This window comes from Ursus maritimus, unplaced genomic scaffold (assembly GCF_017311325.1).
Source record: "Ursus maritimus isolate PB19 unplaced genomic scaffold, ASM1731132v1 scaffold_10, whole genome shotgun sequence".
NCBI classification, from domain to species: Eukaryota; Metazoa; Chordata; class Mammalia; order Carnivora; family Ursidae; genus Ursus; species Ursus maritimus.
The window spans coordinates 22,052,942-22,074,587 of NW_024423344.1; positions in this window are offsets into that span (position 1 = coordinate 22,052,942).

Below are 21,646 nucleotides of genomic sequence, written 5' to 3' on the forward strand. Positions count from 1 at the left end.
ATTGGGTTATGTGGATTCAAATCCCCATCCTAGTTTTCTCATCATTAATTTCCAGTTTAGATATTGGAAACTCACTTTCCTTTGAAAAGTGTCCTTTTCCAAGGGCTACCCTTTGCTGAAATTTGTCTTAGAGTCAACTCACTGTAATTAAAGCCTTTTTGTTCTTGGTGCCCAACCCCTGGGCTGACCTAGGGATTTAGGACCATTAAATGTAACAAATGTACAGCACTAACATGAGATGTTAGTTATGGGGCAAACTAGATGCGGGCTGTATGGGAACTCTGTGCTATCTTTGTAATTTTTCTTTAGATCTAAAACTGCCTAAAAATAAAGGCTTATTTTTTTAAAGTTTATTAAGAAGAAAAAACAAGCAAGAATAATAGAAGAGATTTCCCAGGGGCAGCTGGAGGGCTCAGTCAGTTAAGCATCTGACTCTTGATTTCAGCTCAGGTTATGATTTCAGAGTCATGGGATCCAGGCCTGGTGTGGGGCTTCGGGCCCAGCCGGAGTCTACTTCTCTCTCTCTCTCTCTCTCTCCCTCTGCCCCTCCCCCCTGCTTGTGCGCTCTCTCTGAAGGAAGGAAAGAAAGAAAGAAAGAAAGAAAGAAAGAAAGAAAAGAAAAGGGAAAAGAAAAAAGAAAAGAAAAGAGATATCCTAGTGGAGTATACAATTAATTGACAAATTGTAGAGATAATAATTGTTCTGGAAGTTTGGAGGGAGAGAAATGACTTCAGACTACAGCTGCTAATGAATGCTTTATGGGAACTTGGAACTTGAAATATCTCCTAAAGATTGATAAGACGTTTACAAATCCAAGTTGGACCAACTTTAACAAGTACAGTTGACCCTTGAATGACATGGGTTTCAACTGTGCAGGTCCACTTATACGTGGACTTTTTTATTTTATAAAAACAGTACAATACTGTAAATGTATTTTCCCTTCCTTATGATTTTCTTAGGAACATTTTCTTTTCTTTAGCTTAGTTTATTGTAAGAATACAGTATATAATATGTAATACATTTAATGTACAAAATATGTGTTAACTGATGGTCTATGTCATCGGTAAGGCTTCCAGTCAACAATAAGCTATTAGTAGTTAAGTGTTTGGGGAGCTGAAAATTATATGCAGATTTTTGACTGAGCTAGGCAGGTCAGCACCCCAAAACCCTACAGTGTTCAAGGGTCAACTGTAATTGTAATATCTGGATTAACTAATTGATGAATTGTTCTCTAGGTCCCAAACTAAACTTAAAATTATTAATATTAGTTAATAATATATAAGTACAATGGTACTCTATAAATCTTAAGGTTAGCCCCTGAATGCAAAGGGAATTTCTTTATTTGTATTCTTTCTTAAACATTTTTTGAATTAAAAAAAAATTTTAAGAGCACCTGGGTAGCTCAGTTGGTTAAGCATCTGACTCTTGATTTTGGCTCAGATCATGATCTCAGGGTCATGAGATTGAGCCCTGTATCGGGCTCTGTACTAAGCACTGAGCATGGAGACTGCCTAAGATTGTCTCTCCTCCTACCCCTCCCCCACCTCAAAAATAAATAAATAAATAAAATTTTTTGACAAGACAAATGGGAACCTGTGAAAAACCCTTTAACCAACCACTACCTAGACTATTCCATAAGCAGAAGAGCAGTATCTACTTCTTCAAATAGTGATTAATGATGAAACTAATTCAGAATAATTAAAAGAGAAAATATGAAACCCCTGAGAGCTTGAGTATCTTTGCCTCTGCAGTGCCCAGCATAATACTCACTTCTCCTGGCTCAACTCTCATCTTTTTGACCCCTTTCTCTCAATCTCTTTTACTGTATCTTCCTCCATCTTCTCATTAGGAATCAAAATAGATCTGGACAGGTCTGGAAAACGATATGATAGTATGTGCTGCACGCTAGTGCTACCTTAAAAGTATAGAGGAAAGTGATGGCTTCCTAGTGAAGTATAATTTACCAAAACTGATCCAAGAAAAGGAAGAAAATCTAAGCAGATCAATACCCATCAAAGAGATTAGAAGAGTAGCTTAAGTCTAACATTTGTAAAAGCAGCAGGCCCAGATAGCTCCATGACTGTGTTCTGTCTACCCTTTAACGCAGTACTGCTTCGAGTAGCCAGTTAGGGACTTTTATTACCAGCCTGCCAAGAGGTAAAGAGCTTACACTAGAACATAAATCAACATACTGCTTCCTTCAGAAAGTCTTGCTTTAAAAAAAAAAAAAAAGTCAGCTGATTTTATTAATGGTGTCCTAAACTGACCCCTTTGGATTTAGTAAGTCAACTTGGGGTCCCAGAAAATATCAGAGAAGAGAACTTTTGGAGAAAAATTTACTTTTCATGTATTGGGATAGTTCTTTTCTTTTTTTTTAAGATTTTATTTATTTACTTGAGAGAGAGCAAGCACAAGCATGGGGAGGGGCAGAGGGAGAGGGAGAGGTAGGGTCCCCACTGATCAGGGAACCCGATGTGAGGCTCCATCCCAGGACCCTGGGATCATGCCTGAGCCAAAGGCAGATGCTTAACTAACTGAGCCACCCAGGCATCCTGGGGTATGTATTTTCAAATGAATATTGAGTATTAAATATGTTGTGGCCCTATTATATCCTAAGCTGATGAGATAGGTGTATGTCTCAGTTTTGTATTACTGTTGTTATAGGTTGGAGGGAAGAATATTTTTTTAAAACACCTTTAATTTAGGGTGCCGGGTGGCTCAGTTGGTTAGTCTGCCTTCAGCTCAGGTCATGATCCTGGGGTCCTGGGATTGAGCCCCATGTCCTGTTGGGCTCCTGGCTCAGCGGGGAGTCTGCTTGTCCCTCTCTTTCTGACCCTCCCCCCTGCTCATGCTCTTGCACGCTCTCTTTCAAGTGAATAAGCAAAATATCTTTTAGAAACACAAATAAATAAAACATCTTTAATTTACACACCCAGAATTGAGCACTCTAGACACTTACAGAAAATTTTCTTGTGTAAATGTACAAATACAGATATGGGGCAGTTGGTTTCCTCCAAATTAAATAGTATACAAACTATTTCATGATCTGCTTTCTTTCACTTAAAAAATGAGAATGACTTTCCATATCAAAATTGATCTGTATCATTTATAATAACTGAATTATATTCCATTGGATGGATATACTATAACTTTTTCAATCAGTTCCATGTTAATGAATCATTTGAGTATTTTCAATTTTAAAATATTATAAATGTCATAATAGAAAACAACTATATGTCCATTCCTTGTGCCACTACCCTCACTATCGCTTCCAGAACTGTCACAATGGCTTCATAAATAATATCATTTTGTCTGGCAAAAAAAAGAAAGAAAGATAATCAGCTGAACTAAACAATATATTTAGTGACAAAGTTGATTTACATTTTCATGTCTGCAGATCACATTTTTAGTAGCATTGCTTTAGTAAGTGTATAATTTCTATGTTATTTAAACTATTTTAGCTGATTAGGACAAAAAAAAACCCCTAAAAATCCCTAAAACATTTTATGAAGTTATTGTAATCTTAAAATCCAATTAAGATACTAACAAGAAGAAGAAGAAGAAGAAGGAAAGAAAGGGGAGCAGGGAAAAGGAAGAGAGAAACTCTAGGTGCTGGCGATCTAGAGGGGAACGAGGCAGAGTATGAGCTCTGTGGGAGATTTCATTCTAGCGGAAGGAGATTGGCCCTAACATAAAACCAAAACACTGACAGGAGCTGTGAAGAAGATAAAATAGGGCAACATGCTGGAGAGTTACAGGAGTAAGGAAAATCTGCTTTAACTGCTGTAACAGACATTTTTTTGATTCTCTGCAAATTTACCACCCTTGGGGCGCCTGAGTGGCTCAATTCATTGGGCCACCGACTCTTGGTTTCTGCTCCAGTCATGGTCTGGGGGTCATGGGGTGGAGCCCTACTTTGGGCTCCATGGTTGGTACGGAGTCTCCTTGGGATTTTCTCCTTCTCCCTCTGCCCCGCCCCCCTAATTTTTTTTTTTTTTTAATTTACCACCCTCTTCTCATCCCCTTGCTCTTAGTCCATAGTTCACCACTGACCTCCCAGATCATCACTGAGGCCCTTTAGCACAAGGACAGACTTATCCCTCTTCCTAACTCAGGACAGGTCCTCAAAAAATGCTTATTGAATTGCACAAAGGCTCTCATCTGATCCTAACTGTAACACAGAAGTAGCCATTAGTGTTCCCTGTTTTACCAAGGAGGATGCTGTTTCAGAGTGTTTGTGTGAATTCCCATGGTGGTTCCACTAATATGGGAGCTGGGATGCTAACCTGGGTCTTTCACACCAAAATGCCATCTTTAGAAATGCTGTTGATGAGGGAAGCAAATCTAAGGGGGGCAAGGTGAAGGGTAGGCCACAAGCAATCAGTGGCTTTAACCAATGAATATCCTTCCCTTCATTTCTCTTTACCTCTTTCTCCATTCAAAGTTCTCTTTATTGGAAGCCAATGGCAAACCTGGTTTTTATATGGTTAAAGCAATTCTGGAATGAACAGCCAGAAAAGAAACAACTAGAGGGAGGTTGCTTCACAAAATAAAATTTTATTAGGACAAAATCCCAAATTCAGGCTGACCTGACACTGGGGGACAGCCCTAGGATATTTCTGGAGAATAAACCAATAAACTCCTCTCTATTTCCCACTCTCCATCGAGATGGCAAATACTGGAGATAAAGTGTCACAGATCCCAGGATCCAATGCATCCCAACCTCTCTTTGCTTTTGCCTGGGCTCTGAACCTTTGAGTCTCCTCCCCACCCCTACCAGGCAAAGATAAACAGCCCTTGTTGAAAGTGCGCGTGGTGTTGGCACAACTGTTTGAGACTGCGGAGAGTCTCCTTGGACAGCCTCCAGGACCAGAAGTAAACTGGCCTGGGCTTTCTAAACAAGCACATTCTCACATCTTATAATGCTATCACAGCTAGGGTGTAATCTTCTAAGTGTCAGGAAACTTAAGTACTTCCCAAGTTCTTTCAAGTACTATTGTCTCTAGGTGTCTATTGACACCTTTTCCACTTTCTTCATCCCTAGGCCCTCCAGCTTTAAAACCTTCCCTCGGAGACAGATGTATTCCTCTAAGCACCTCCCCCCTCTTCAGTTCCCATCTACAAGTCCTCTTTGGAAAGCCAAGGTCAATCAGTCAATTGGATGGTATCAATTCTCTAAGTGCTTTCTTTAGTTTTTCTTAATTAATTTTTTGAATAGATGATTTATGTACATTCTAAAAATTACAAAACAGCTAAAAGGTATATAGTGAAATATGTCTCCCTTTTATTTTGAAACCCATCTGTTACAGATTCAGAAATGTCCCGTGTGTATTTAAGCTCTGTCTCTTTTTTTTCCTTTTACACAAATGGTAACATAATACTCTGGTTTTCACCTAAGTATCTAGGAGATGGGTCCACGTCTATTCAGGTGGATCTGTCTAAAAGTTTTTGTGGCTGGAAGGTGTTGCATTTTGTGGACGGAGTAGTTGGGGTTGAGGTCTGGGCGTCTTCCCAAACCATGACTTCAGATAACATGTCCCACTGTCTGGTAGTCTTGCAATAGATTTATGAGTAAAACCTTAGGACAAAAATGCTTGACTGGAAACACATAATCAAACAACTGCCGATTATGAGAGGCTCAAGGAGACAGCTCTTGAAAGAATATGCCCTCCTAGCATTTTATATGGACCTTCATTCAGCTAAGGCAGGGCCCCCACCTCCTTAGTTTTGGAGCCAATAGACAGGCACTTATGCCGAGGGAAAGGGGAGCAAGCTATCCAGGTGGGGAATTAAAGGTGTTCCACTAACAGAGAGATTTGTCTCAATTTTTACCTGTATCAAGGAAATAATTGTTTTCAGTGATCATGAATTTCCTTTAAGCTATTGACCTTTTGTTCCCTTGTGGCGAGACAGAGGCAGTCAAGGGTTAGGGAAAAGTGGGATCAAATGAACATGTGAGGAGAAGCGCTCCCAGGTAGGAAGGCTGCCAGCGCTGAGGTGAAGGGGGATGGGAAAGTGGAGAGGAGAGATATTAAGTGCAGGCAGATTCCAGATGGCATAGCAAGGGACCCGGACAAGTACTGCCACATCCCCACCCTAAGGCACCTTTCACTGCACCTGTCAGCTCTGAAGCTGCCTGACCTCCCCTCTGCCCTCAGGGGTGTGGGTCCCAGACCTGAAAGGCATGCTCTAACTCTTGCCTTAGGGAATGCTCTGGTTTTCTAATGCCCGGAGTGGCCTGAATGTTACCCTAAAGAAAGGAGAGACTAGGCTGCACACTCCTCATTCTGGGCCAAGTAAGAGGGGGCCATGCTGTTGTCCCTCCCACCATCCAGTAAAGTCCACAGGAAAAACCTTATCAGACTGTCTGTGATTTACTTTGACATAAAGCAGCCTAGGGAGTGAGATGTATATGTGTGTTGGTTTTGATCTGTACGCTAGGGATGGTCGGTTACTGTCTTTAATCCAGTGGTCCTGTTCTTTGGTCTGTTGGCAGCATCTAAGGACGTTGCTCACTCCCTCCTCCTTGGAATACTTCCAGAACCACAGGCTCGCCGGGGTCTCCTGCTGCCTTCCATGCTGTTCTTTCTCAGCCTCCTTTGCTGGCTCCTCCTCATCTCCCTGACCTTTAAGAGTCTAAGGGACCTAAGGATCACTCCTCAAACTTCACCTCCTGTCTGTCTCTTCTCACTCTGTTGTCTCACTGCTTTACATCGCTACATGGATGACTCCCAGATTTATCTCTACATGGATGACTCCCAGATTTATCTACCCAGGCGGGACCTCTCCTCTGAACTCAAAACCCTTCTACTTGCCCACTTGACAGCTCCAATATTTCACCCACTTCTCAAAACCAACATGATTGGCCCCTCAAAATCTCTTTCTCTCATTTTCTTCCCCATTTCAGTAAATGGCAACTCCTCTCTAAAAGTTTTGGCTTTGGCAATAATAATAATAATAATGATAATAATAGAACATGACCCTGGAGATTCATCCTTCCCTCCTGTCTTTCACACTTCGCATCTCTGGATCAGCCTGAAAACCAGTCACTGCAATGATCTATGAGGATAGCAACTGGGTGTGAGACTGAATTTAGTCCTGTTCCAGACTTGATAGTGAAGTAATATCCCCCATGAACTTTTCATTTTAGAGGCTACAAATGTTTGCTGGAAGTGTCCAATCATTGAAAGACCAGATGGGCTTAGGTCAGTCTCAGTAGCCGATTCCCTCCCAATTCATTTCCTCAAAAGCTATTTGCTGGGGAGTTAACTCTGTGCGAGACCCTGTTCTAGGTGTCTGGGATCCAGCTCCCAACAAAATAGGCAAAATCCTCTCCTCTCTTGGAATTTACATGCCAGTGGGTAAACAGATAGCAAACAAAATATCAACAAATAAGTTACATAGTATTAGTTACATGAGAAATCTAAGGCAGGCAAGAGGGATAGAGAATATTTGGGAGAGAAGGGGGTTCTGTGTTTAGTGTTGGATAGGACGTCCAGGGATGGTCGCAGTGAGCAACCATGAATAAAAACATGAGAAGCGAGCCAGCAGTGTTTGGGGCAACGGATACTAGGCATGGGTCCTCATTCTTGCCCTCCAGGAGTTGCCTACTCTGCTCCTGTTAAAGGCACAGTAAGCAAGGGGAAGGGTGTGCCTGGAATGGAGGGAATGAGGGCAGTAGGAGGAGAGGAGGTCAGAAAGGGAGCCAGTCTGGCTCTGGCCACTGAGAAGGTTTATAAACTGTAGCAATCCCTGGAGCAATAAATACTCCCAGCACCCAAATTCTGGTCTGTAAATTCAACTTGTCACTGAAGGGAACCAGGGCTTTGGATAATCACTGATCTGGAAGCTGGGGCAAGAAATGGACTTTTTGTCATACTAGAAAGCAAAGAAGCTTTCAAAGACTATGTGTTGTGTCTAAAATATTAGGTTAGGAGTCAGTGTAAAGAAACTCCCAAAGTTTAAGGACAGGACTAATTTGAGTATCTGCAGTGGATTGAAATGCATCAAATATGTTAAAATCCATGAGTTTATAATTATACCAAGAAAAAAAAAAACCCTCATAGGTCACCTTTACAGGTTGCTAGGGAACCAACTCATTACTCTGAAAACTGGTTTAAAAAGGGAANNNNAGAGTCGAGCATTTGTCTTGTCTTTTCTATATGAACTGTATCTCAGGATAGCTAAATTGTTGTTGAGGAAAATTCTTCTTTTAGAAGCATTCCAGCTAATAGATGAAGGAGAAATGGTAGAACCAGGGTACCATAATTGTGCAATCCTTAATGAAACAGTAGATCTGTGATGACCTCAATGACTATTAAAAACTATCAGGGGAGGGGCACCTAGCTGGCTCAGTCGGTGGAGCATGCGGCTCTTGATCTCAGGGTCGTGAGTTTGAGCCCCACATTGAGTGTAGAGCCTACTTAAAAAAAAAAAGAAAAAAACTACCAAGGGAAAAGCTTATGAGGAACTTTTACCAAAACTGTATTATTTTTTATTTTTAAATTATTTTAAATTATTTTTATTTTTTATCTTTCTTTATTTTTATTTCTTTTTTATTTTTATTTTTATTTTTTAATTTTAGCTTATGGGGAAACTTTAAATGAATGGATCAAGCTGTCAATGTCTCAATCCATTAATCAATCTTAACAACACAAAAGAGGAGACAACCAGACATCATGTGTTCTTGATGTGATACAATAGGAAGTTCACAGAACCATCTATGAGGTATCCTTGGCAAAAAATGGAAACTGAATTAAAAAAATATTTTTTTTGAGATTTATTTATTTATTTGAGAGAGAGAGAGTTGGGGGGAGGGGCAGAAGGAGAGGGAGAGAGAGAAACTCAAGCAGACTCCCTGATGAGTGCTGAACCTGACGTGGGACTCAAACTCACAACCCTGAGATTGCCACCTGAACCGAAACTGAGAGTCAGATGCTTAATTGATTGAGCCACCCAGGCGCCCCTAAGATTTTTATTTTTAAGTAATCTCTAGACACAACATGGAGCTTGAATGTACAATCCTGAGATCAAGAGTCCCATGTTCTACCGACGGAGCCAGCCAGGCGCCCCTGGAACCTGAATTGCTCAAGATCTAACTGATACTTTACAGGAAATACAGGGATTAGGGAAATATGTTGAATGATACCAGAGGGATATGATCAGCAAAATGCAGAATGTGGGAAACTCTATGGGACAAATGACACAGTTTCTCCAAAAATGCACTATAAGAGGGAAAAAGAAGAAGGCAGGGGGAGTCCTTAAATTAAAAGAGACCTAGAAGATACAGTAACCAACTGCAATGTGTGGGTCATGTTGGATACTGACTTAAAAAACCTGTAAAAAAATTATGAGAAAATTGGGGAAATTTAAACACTGATTAAATATTCAATAATATTTTAAAAATCTTAAAGGTATGATAACAACATTATGGTTATGTGTTTGTTTTTCTTTAAAGTCCCTATCTTTTAGAGACACAATACTAAAATGATAATACTAAAATGTATGGATGAAATTATATGAAGTCTGGGACTTATCTCAATATGACCCAATGGGGTAAAGGCAGGGAGAATGGGTGGAATGGGGTTTCCATATGTTGATAATTGTTGAAGCTTGGTGATGGTCTATTATACTATTTTCTCTATTTTGTTTATGTTTGAAATGTTTCATAATGTAAAATTTAAAAGAGAGTATGTTGGGGGGACACTCACATACTTAGGAGTCATTAAGAAAGATTTTCCATGATAATTTGGAATAATAATCCCTATTTTCTAACTACAGGGCCAACAAATAAGTCACCCTTTGCACAGTTTCTCCCTTGGTACCCAATAACTTACAGGAGACCCTAAAGAACTATTTCAGGGAAGATATGCTTCTTTTCATGAACAAAAGGGCTTAAATGTGATTCGTTGAGGTATGGATAGACTTTTCAGGTACTTCAGCAAGACCAAGGCCAGTGCCTGGCTGGAGGATGAAGCCACAAGAGAGGCATAGAGTGCTTCTGTACCACCCTCCTACTACCTCTCTCAGGTCTTCCTGCCTCTTTCCTACTGCTTTACCACTCCCAAGAGCATGGGGCTACTTTGTCCAGCTGAGTAGGCTGTGCTCTGCACAACTCCAGGGATATAGAGAGACTGTATGAATAGTGCCCCCTGGACTTATGCAGCATGGAAGCCCTTAGCAGGAGCCTGGTCACCTCATGCCATCTCTCACTTTGGACTCTTTAGTCTTAACCAGGGCTATTTCCTCAAGACACTGCTTTCAGTCTCTGCTAAGGTCAATAGGTAATAATAGTGTAAATCATATTAGCTTTTTAAATTGGTATTTTTCTAGTATTTCTGCTAGTATCTTTCTCCCAATGATAATATTCCCATATGTATTAGTCAAGAGAGGCTGGCAACTCCCAGATCTCAGTAGTTTAACAAAATAAAGGTTTGTCTCTTGCTTCCATCATAGTCCAGTATGAGGGTGGTGGAGAAAGGGATATGCCCCTTGCTTTTTCAGGCTCCATCCTCTGTCATCACCTCCTTCCCTGGGTCTATTGCAAGGGAAGAAAGTGTGAAAAGGCATCTCCATCTGAATGGCCTGTGACCGGAGCTGGCACAGATCACCTTGACTCACATTCCATCTGCAAGAACAAGTTAAGGAGCAGAGAGCCAAGCAAGGCCATGCCGATGTTTAAGAATAACCAGCTAGTCTCAGCTACACCATGTGAGGGAGCAAGGCCTTAGTCCAGTTAAATTAACAAGGCTCCACTGCAGAATGCTAATGCTGACAGAAGTCCCTGGCCCCTCAGAGAGGCGAGGGAGAGGGAGATTTCTGGCAGGACACCTTTTTGGTGCTTTTATAACTCTGCAGCTATCTCCTTACTCCACCTGCCAGGTGGGAATTGCTCCTTCAGAACAGGAAGTCTTGGAGAGGGAAGTATCCAGTTATGTTCCTCTTACTAGCCAGGAGCTCAGGGGTTTTTAATTTGAGGGAGGGGGTCCATGATGTACTTCAAGAGATTGGTGATTCCCTGAAAACCCTTTGTAAAATTTGTGTTCTTATACAATTTTCAGGGAAAAGGGTCCATAGTTAGGCACATAGAAGACATTCAATAAATATTCCTTCTGAAAACTCACAAAGGGGTCTACATTACTTAGTGTTCTCCAGAGAAACAGAACCAATAAGATGTGTGTACACACACACACTTTAAGGAAATGGCTTACACAGGCTCCAAATTGGCAGGGTGAGCTGGCTGCCTGGAGAACTAAGAAGAGCCAATGCTACAGTTCAAGTCCAAAGGCTGTTGGGCTGGAAAATTCCTTTTGCTTGGGGGAGGTCAGTCTTTTGTTCTATTCAGGCCTTCAACTGATTGAATGAGGCTCACCCGCATTGTGGAGGGCAATCTGTTTTACTCAAAGTCCACTTATTTAAATGTTAATCTCATTTAAAAACACCCTCACAGAAACATCCAGAATAACGTTTGAGCATATATCTGGGCACCGTGGTCCAGCCAGGTTGATGAATAATATTACCTGTCACAGGAATCTTGACCCACACAAAAAGTAGAGATTAGGAACTACATCTACGAAATTTCCACCATCCTCCTTCCTTCTCGCTCATCAGGTTCTGTGCTCACCCAGTTTCTGTGCCTGGCCCTAGAATAGCTTACTTATTTTGGTGACATGTAGAAAATCTGCCTAACAACTCCCTTCTAGCAACTTCCATCTATTCCACAGTGAAAGAATTGGGGCAGGAATTCCCAGTTCGGTTTCAGTAAATGTTAAATAATGTTAAAGAAAGCATTACTTTCCTCCTGGAAAAAAAGACAGTTTTTACAAAATCTCCAGAAATGTTGCTTCATCAAAACATTTTAGCTTTCCCACCCTGAATGCATCATTGATAGTATATAATGGGCTAAGGTATATATCTTTACTGTTTATATCTTACAACCCTGCCTCTAGTCATTTCTCTTGAATAAATCCTCCAGCCAAATGAAGTCCTTGCAATCACAGATTATACTTTATCCCCTTGCAATTCTCTACAGTGTGGAAATGGCCGCTGGCACAGGCAGGAGTGCTGATGAACTCGTTGTGTTGTCACATTCTGTTTTATTTGACTCCACTAATACTAAGCCACCAGCTAGCCCCAGTATTAAAAATAGCCCAGATTTATCTTTCAGGGTTGTCACCTAACTTCCACATCTCTACTTTGGCTTCACATAATGAAAACTGAGGCAGGGTTGGGGCAAGAGGCTTTTGACTTTGTGGCTAATTCTTAGCGTAGGTAAAGTCTGGTGATTTGACACAGGTATTCTCTCCCACCCTCCTTGGCCTAACTTCGTTTTCATCTGAAAAGATGCAGTGAGTTCTGTCTGTGAGGAAAGGGCCCTTTCTGTCCCTACTTGTGCTCTAACGCACATCGGCTGAGACTTCCCTTCCTCGCCCTGGGAAGGAAAGGATGTTCTGTTTTATAAAGTACCGAGGGACCTGGATGGAGCAACACTGCTCTATTAATATAAAATGAGACTGTTCACCAGCTGTTGTTTCACTGCTTTCAGCAGAGCCATTGAACATTTGCAAAATAGCAAAGGGTTCCGGATGGGAGGGGCCATTGTTCACAATCCAGACCACCCAGCGGGCACCTCAGGTAATGGGCTTTGCACCTGACCCATGTAGAAACTTGATAACACATCAAGGGGTTTGCATGGTCAGTCTGTGCTGTTGGGAAACCATGGCAGGCACCCTCCTTTTCCTTCCCATTCACTTCCTTTTCCTCATTATTTTCCCCCTCTTCTTGCACAACCAGAGATCTCTCTAAAAATCTATTCAAAAAGAATTCTTAGATTATATTAAAGTAAAAACAAATCCAATTAAAGGGAACAAATGCTGCCTTGATATAAAATTTGTCTTCTGGAGCCCACAACATGACCTACTTATGTTTGACTTTCATAGACTCATAGAACATCATTGGAGATGGGCGGGAGAATGCCAGGGAAAGGTATCTATCTGGGCAGCACCCGCCTCAAATTTTAAGCGCACCAGACCACCTGGGGGATCCTGGAAGATGGGGAGGGGCTGGGGAAGGCCCAAGAATCTGCATTTCTGAAAAGCATTAAGGTGATGAACAACTCTTTGAGCAGCAAAGGTCTAGATTCAGTGTTGTTCAACCATTTCCATTTTGGAGTGCATTTGTAAATTTGCCCAAGTTATAGAAAATACAGTCTGAACAGATGATCCAAGTGGCAAAATTGTTCTCCTTAAAGCTGAATTCCTTAATAGATGCTTTGTTACAGAAATATATGTGAGAATAGAGCATTGTATAATATCCATTTTTAAAAGTGATTCTCCTCTCCTTCCTACTGATGGATTGTTCAATCTTGATCACTACTTTTGCTGATTTTCTACAGGACACCTACTCTCTGTTTGGATCCAGTGTACTAACCTGTAATTACCTCTGCTGTTTGATGTGTTCTCTGGGAGTGAAGTTTCTAGAAGGCATTTTGGCCTTGTGGCAGGGAGAGTCTGAATTGAACCCTGCCAATTAGGAACTGAGAGCCCTTGGACAAGTTGCTTAACCTCTCTCATCCTTAGTCTCTGCACCTAAAGGGGGGGGCGTAAAAAATTATTTTTGAATTTCTAAGTGGGAAAATAGGACTATGTCCCTTACAGGATTACTGTAAGCTTTAAACAAGATAATGTATGCAAATTACTGACTACATTCATGAAGTAACGTACATAAGCCATGTGAAATCTCCATAAACCAAGCTTCAAAACAAACAAAACCCTGAAATTGACATTCAGGATTGCTAAAATGTTTGCTAGTAAACCATTTTGAAAGGAAATCTTTCTCAAACATTTCTCAGCTGCACCTTGTATAAGAGTGCATATACCTAATCCAATTTAGGTCTTTCCTTATGACTCAGGGTCCTTATTTTGTACAGGAGTGACGGCACTGTCCTGAAACACAGGATGACCTCAGGGGGTAGGTGATCTCCGGCTTTCTAACATCCATTCTCCCCACCCCTCTCCCCCACCCGCTCCCCCACAGCCTCTGTGCACACTTCCATAATAGCACTTACCACAGGGCCAAAAGGATATGTTTACCTCCTTTCTCAGGGCAGGGGCCAGGTCCTTAATGAATGTTTGCTGTTGAATGAAGATCTCCCCAGGCCCCACTTGAAGGGTTGTGTGTCAGGAACCCAGAAGCACGGCTTGTGTTCATTCATTCAGACACTTTAAAATGCCTCCATATACTCAGCCAAGAGCTAAAAGCACTGCTCTATTTTATCTTTTGGAGATAGCCCAGAAATGAAATTACGTTCCTCCTTAGCACCTTGTGATAGTTTTCAATTACCGCAGGCCCAGAACGTGTTACCGTTCTGGTCAACTGCAGCCCCTTTGGTCTTCTTTGGTGCTTTGTTCTGCTTTCATTGGCAGCAAGGACATTGGAAGCCAGACAGCCCTGGGTTTGAACCCTGATCTACAATTTGATAGCTGTTTGACTTTGGGTGAGTCCCTTAAATTCTCTGCTCAGTTTCCAAATCTGTAAAATGAGGTAATAGCCCTCGGTCTGCACAATTACTGTGTGTGTGGAGATGGTGGTAAAGGGATTCCGAGGCATCTTCTTAGGGAAGAGTTTTGATAACCTGTGCTTTGATAATCCCACTAGGGTGTACCCACTAGGGGCAGGGGTGGGACTCTAAGAAGTCTCTCTGAGCAGTGCTAGATGGCTGTGAACAGGCTTGCAGACAGCGTGGCCTGTTAACAATCAGGCAACTTTCTTTGCAGAGCACAGAAAGGAGCAAGACACCAAGCTGCTCTGTGTGGCTGAGACTGGTGGCCCCTCGTCAACAGCCCTTCTCTCCCCATCCTTCATCCTTGCTGCCACAACCTGCTTTCCAAACCTAGGGAATAAAGATGCCAATATTAGCTTGTATTATTAGGCACAAGCATGAATTTAAAGGTAAATCTTCTGAAATATTTCTGGGAAACATTTTCCTTTCTGGGGTGTGTGTGTGTGTGTGTGTGTGTGTGTGTGTGTGTGGTCAGGGGAGTTGGGTGGGTAGGGAGTGAGGAGAAATGCTCCTTTTCTTAACTTTAGATGTAGTTCTCTGCAGATATAATTCCTAGAGCTATGGCAGCCATCTTGTAACCACGAGGGACAACTCTGAGGATGAAAACCTTCAGGTTGTGGATGGCAAAGAGGGAAAGGCAGAAAGTACCTGAGTTGGGTCTCCCGAATTAACCAGGCCTGAAAATGATACCTCCAGAGATAATAAACCTTATTGTTTAAGTTTTATTTAGATACATATTCTGTGACCTGTTTCTTTATTATACACTCAGCATAAAATTGAAGAGGCTAAACCTTGGAGGTGGGAGGAGGAGGAGGCTTGGTGACAGCACAACAAAAGAGGACATTGGAGAAAGTCACTTCTGTTAAGTGGACGTTCAGTGTAAACCTCTGCTCCACTCTGGGAAGGCTTCAGTAAATCCCACAGTTTCTTACAAATACTTTTGGCGCTACTGGATTGTTCTGGAGGATTTGAACAAAGCTTGAGATCTACATCAAGAATGGTGCCTGATGAAAACAGAGACACACCTGGGAGTAGCAGTACTTCTAGGTTATGTAAGGATTAGAGATCATATCTGTCAGGCATCTAGAGTGATGCCTGGAATAATGTAGGACATATACCATAAAGGATAAATACTATTGTTATATTACCGGTATTGCTATCTCAGCTCCTGATTGGTAGCCAGCAAAGAGGTGGAAATTAGAGGCTCATGGGTAGGGCTGTACTTGGGGGCAGACCTGGGAGTAGACTTTGAGAAGAAGCTCTGTGATGAAGGCTGTATGAAGTCAGCATGGAACCAAGCATCCCTTGGTGGCAGCCCTGGCAGGGGGGCCATTGGGGCCAGGGAAGTCCAGCAGAGCCTTTGTGACCCTGCAGATGGAGCAAAAGGCTGGATCCAGGGTCTGGAGGGACAGGGAAATGGGGAGTTGTGGTTCCATGGCTATAGAGTGTCAGTTATACAAGGTGAAGAAGTTTGGGAGATCTGTTACAACAATGTGCATATAACGCTGCTGTCCTATAGACATAAAAATGGCTAAGATGGTAAATTTTATGTTACGTGTTTCTTAGTACAATTAAGAAAAGAAAAGGAAAAAAAAAGCTAGATCCCAGTTACTATAACGAAGGCTTACAATCCTAACAGGCTCAACAGAAGCCTGTTTTTTTTTGGGTGGGCTTCCTGAATTTTCCCCGATTAGAAAAGCACTGGTCCCAGATCTCAGATTGAGACTGACATTCAATCTTCCTTGTGGAAATCCAGAGTTACAAACATTCTATCTGTATACACGTGTGTGTATGTGTGTGTGTGTGTGTGTGTGTCCAAGTGGTACACATACTAAAAGTGTGTACACACCTATACATATAAAATCTCCTTTCTGGGTTTATATGTGTCCCTGTACCTCCTTAACTTACTTAATCTCTCATAAAGGACCTCAAGTATCAATCTAATTTATCCTGATGGCTAATGGGGAGCCCTCAAAGCCAGGGTCTTGGTTTGCTCAGTGAGGTGTGACAGGAGGGGCCACTGTGTGTGTTTCCACCTACTGTCTTGCTCTCTTCTGTTCTGCCACAGGAGTGGCGTGTCTCAGCTGGGACCTACTTCTGCAGGCTTGGTCCCAGAATGTGAAAGCACATGGAGAGCAGAAGTAGAGATTTCTCTAATGTGGTGGTGAATATGCAATGGCAGAATGAGGAATATTGGTTGATACAAGCCAGCTCAGGGAGTCATATGTTACTGCGGTAAAGCTGACTAATAAATCCAGGCAGTCGCCCATTGCCAACGCACAGTAGCAGGAGAAATAATAAGTCGTTGTTTTAAGCTACTCCATTTTAGGGTCTTTGTAAGACAGTAATAGATAACTGGGGCTTCCTGTAAAGAAGGGATATCAACCTGGACCAAGGCAAGGTCAGATGAGAGGAGAAGATGAATTGAGACATATTAAAGGGGTGGTTTAGAACTCTTTCAATCACTAATGATAGAACTTAACCAAAACTGGGATTTATTGGTCTAAGGTACTAGAAAGGATTCAGGACTGAAATGCTGTCACAGGGTTCAGTTTCTCTGCATCTTTGGCTCTACCTTCCCTTGGCTGAGTGGGTTCCCTGGACTCTGTATGGCAGATTCCAGCAACCTTGGGGATAGCACCTCCTGGTTCATGTCTTCCCAATTTCAAGTCCAGTAGAAAGAGCTTTTGTGGTCATTCTACAGAATTTTTGAATAAACTGGCTGAGTGGAGGTGGTGGTGATTGGAGAAGAGGGTACATTGGTTATGGGTTCTTCTGTCAAAACTCAAACAGTTTTTTAAGAAGGAAATTTATTCATTCATATAATTTCATATAATTTATTCATTCATATAATTTAAAAAAAGAGATAGAAAAATTCATGGACTGTTCCAACCTCAGGTGCAGTTTGATTTAGAGCTAAAAGAATGTCACCAGAATTCGCCTCTTGACTTTTCAAAATTGTTGCCAGCTGAGACACTTCTTATGGGGGATTCTGAACACCAAAGAGAAGAGGGTTTGATGATGATAACAGACCCCAATCAAGTGTGGGGTTCTTCCTTTTAATTGCTTTCTGCAAACAAACACAGCTATAAGATATTGGTCCTGGTGAATGGTCATAGGTTTGTGTTTAAGTTCCTCATTGTTCCAACTGCCCATAGAGACAAGAGTGTAAAAGAATCCAGATTGCTTGAGCTTGGATCCTGGCTCTCACAATGATTAGCTGGTGATCTTGGGAAAGTCATTTAACCACTCAGTGTCTCACTGTACTCATCTGTAAAATGGGAAATGACATTATCTACCTACCTTAGAGGGTTGTTGTTAGTAATACATGCAAATCACTTAGAACAGTGCTTAGAACATGTTAAGAGCTCGATCGATGTTTATTATTATTCTCATGTCAAAAGTAAACAAAGAGTCATTTGCAGACATTTTTTCAGAATTATGACCTTTTTTTTTAAAGATTTTATTTATTTATTTGACAGAGAGAGAGAGAGACAGCCAGTGAGAGAGGGAACACAAGCAGGGGGAGTGAGAGAGGAAGAAGCAGGCTCCAATAAGAGCATGGAGCCCGATGTGGGGCTCGATCCCAGAACCCTGGAATCACGCCCTGAGCCGAAGGCAGACGCTTAACGACTGAGCCACCCAGGCACCCCAGAATTATGACCATTTTAGATGGTAGGTGTTGGCTTGGTTTTGATTTATCTCTTGGCAGTGAGTGACTGGAATTGTATCTGCTCATATTACGGGTCAGAACGTATTCTGACAGCATTTTGCTACTATGTATTTTCACTGACTTCCCAACGGTTACTGGACTGTAGTCTTCCAGGAGAGATATCTCCGTTTATTTGTACCTCTTTGGATGAAAGAAAACCTAAGTTCGATTAAAGGTCTAAAAAAGGGACGAAACAAAGGTTTTTTTAAAACTAGTATCTATTTTGCAATCCAGCTTTGAATAATGAGGGCAGAGTATTGTCCTCTATCTTTTTATCATCTCATTGCATAATCTTGCTTTTTTTTTTTTGAGAAGCTTAGAAAAACGGAAATTTCAAAGTAAGTGTGATGTTAGCAATTCGTATCATGATGAGTTGTAGATTACTCATAGCTTCTCCTGGCTATTTTTGTTTGGGTTGTTTTGTGTAGTTGGGGTTGATAGAACAATTGTTCTATGAGTCTGGGATTATCTTGGCTCTGGCTGCCCGCATTCCTAACTGCAATGTGTCCCTCTGTGAAAGTGGCAGGGATTAAGCTCTGTGGCACATTATCCACAGCTTTCTCTCTCAGTTTTGGATGCTGTTACATAAGGTTCCATATTGATCGGAAAGGGGCAGGGATTAAGCTCTGTGGCACATTATCCACAGCTTTCTCTCTCAGTTTTGGATGCTGTTACATAAGGTTCCATATTAATCGGAAAGGGGAGAGTGGGTGGGGGAGACCCTTAGATAAGTTGAAGTACTTTCAAAAGTGCTGGGATGTGTAACTTGCACAGGTTTTATCTCCAAGCTAATGGGTGGTGGGGAGAGGGGTGTGAATTTTGCCTCATTTCTCTGCAAGTCAGCCTTAGTTAGCCAATAGACTTCCTGTGCAAGTACAAACATTTGCTGGACATGTTTGTGAATTAAATTGCAGGGATGGATTGGGAATCAGAACTCTCCTGGGTCACGCTATACATTTAAACAGCTACCTGAGTCTAAGATTTCTCTAGGGCAATTCAAGTTGTTTTTATCCTATAAAAGTTTGATGTCCTAGGTGAAGAAACAAAATAATGTAAGTGTGTTATGATGTACTTGGATTTGAATTCAATTTAATATTTTTGGGTAGCCAGCAAGATTTGAGTACTCATGGTATGAAGAAAATATTGATGTCTAATTTCAGTCTCAAAAGCTTGACCTTTTGATCCCTAAACAATAATAATAGTCTTATTAAGTAATTAAAATGTGCTGGGCATTGTACTCCTACTTCAATGATATTGGTATTTGTATCTCTACAATTTAACTAACTGAAGCTTTGAAAGTTTAAGAAACTTACTCTGGTCACAAGTCTAGTGAGAACTAGTTATTCCTTTTTTTTCCTTAAGTAATCTCTAAGACCAACATGGGGCTCGAACTCATGACCTGGAGATCAAGAGCTGCTTGCTCTACCAACTGAGCCAACCAGGCACCCCACAACTCTAGTGAGATATGGGAACAGTTCTCCCTGTTGCTAAATCTGTGTTCTTTTTAAGGCAGTGCTGTCCCATAGAACTTTCTGTGATAATGTTCTATGTTTCTGTGGTATAATACGGCAGCCACAGTGTGGAAGCTACTGAGCGTTTGAAGTGAGACTAGTGTAACTGAGGAAATAAATTTTTAATTTTATTTAATTTTAATTAAAATTAAAATTTAATAGCCACATGTAGTGGTTGCATAGGACATCAAATTATCTGGCCTATAAACATTCAAGCTACTGTGATCTCATGTGTTGTACATTTAGATTTCAAAGACATTTAGACTTCAAACAAATGTAAAGAAGTAGTTGGAGAAAAAAATAACATTTTATCAAAATCAAAGTCATTTATTATTATTATTTAAAATTTTTTTTATCTGAGTATAGAGGATCAAAACAAAGTCATCTAAATTGCAGTATGTAAAGGCAGGTAGACCTCAAAGTTAAATGACTCATAAAATTTAAGTAGGAAAAACTTCTTTTGGAAAATTTCTATTGTACATTTTACTTGATGGTTATTAACATATTGGCAATGTTGATTATAAGGGACATAGCAATTTGAAAAAAGGGGAGAAAATGTTCCTGGAACTGTATGTACTCTTACTGCAAGATTCAGATCTCTAGGCATTTTCCAATCTAGGGAATCACAAATTCCCCAAGTAGCAGGGACAGAGGAGTACGTTTATAATCAAACTAACCAAACTTTTTTTTTATTAAAGATTTTTTATTTATTTGAGAGAGAGAGAGAGAATGAGAGAGGGGAGGGCCAGAGGGAGAAACAGACTTCCCGCTAAGCAGGGAGCCTGATGCGGAACTCGATCCCAGCACCCCGGGATCATGACCTGAGCTGAAGGCAGATGCTTAACTGATGGAGCCACCGAGGCTCCCACAACCAAACTTTTTTGATGTCTACTTTCAGGTGTCTTCTGCCTCCAGTTATCTTGTTTTTCATAAATGGCTTTCGAGCTGAGTATTTACAAACCAGCATCTTTAATGCTCAATATTCGTAAACAGACTACGTCTCCAACAAACAGGGACATGCAAACAAAACATAGATGTTTCCTTAATAGAACTCTAGATGATAACCCCTTTCTTGTCTGACCTCTGGATTTATGGTTCATCGGGCTAGGTTGTCTCCCAGCTCTGCCGATTTGACAGTCAATCTCTTTTCTGTATAGACTGGTTTTCTCACACTAGTTTAATTCATTATTTCTTTTTTTTTTTTTAAGATTTTTTATTTATTTACGTGACAGAGATATAGCCAGCGAGAGAGGGAACACAGCAAGGGAGTGGGAGAGGAAGAAGCAGGATCCCAGCGGAGGAGCCCGATGTGGGACTCGATCCCGGAACGCCGGGATCACACCCTGAGCCGAAGGCAGACGCTCAACGACTGCGCCACCCAGGCGCCCCAATTCATTATTTCTTAGTCACCAGTCTACTAGACTTTTTTCTTTTAATCGACTACAGCTTTACTGTCCTGTGGGAACCCTTTTGTTTGCATTAGATCCAGGGAGTATCTCCATGTGTTGCAGGCCAGAAGGGGGAACATGGCTCTAGGGGCCAGGCTGCTGCAGGAGATGCCCCAGCTCCAGGTTGTGGAACTCTTCCTGGCCCCACCCCTCTGTGTGCCTACCCTCAGAAAAACAAATCACAGATGTGGGCACTGGAATCAGATTGCCTGGACCCTATCTCCTCCTGACCATGCAGGAGTTACTTAACATTTCTTGGCCTTACACTCTTCATCTATAAAACAGGACAAAAATAGTTTCTATCTGATAATATTGTTGTGAGAATTAAAGGAAAGTAATCCAAGTAAGGGTTGAGCATAGTTCCTGGAATAATTATTGATTATTGTTATTACTGGTTATTATTATTATTTAAAGA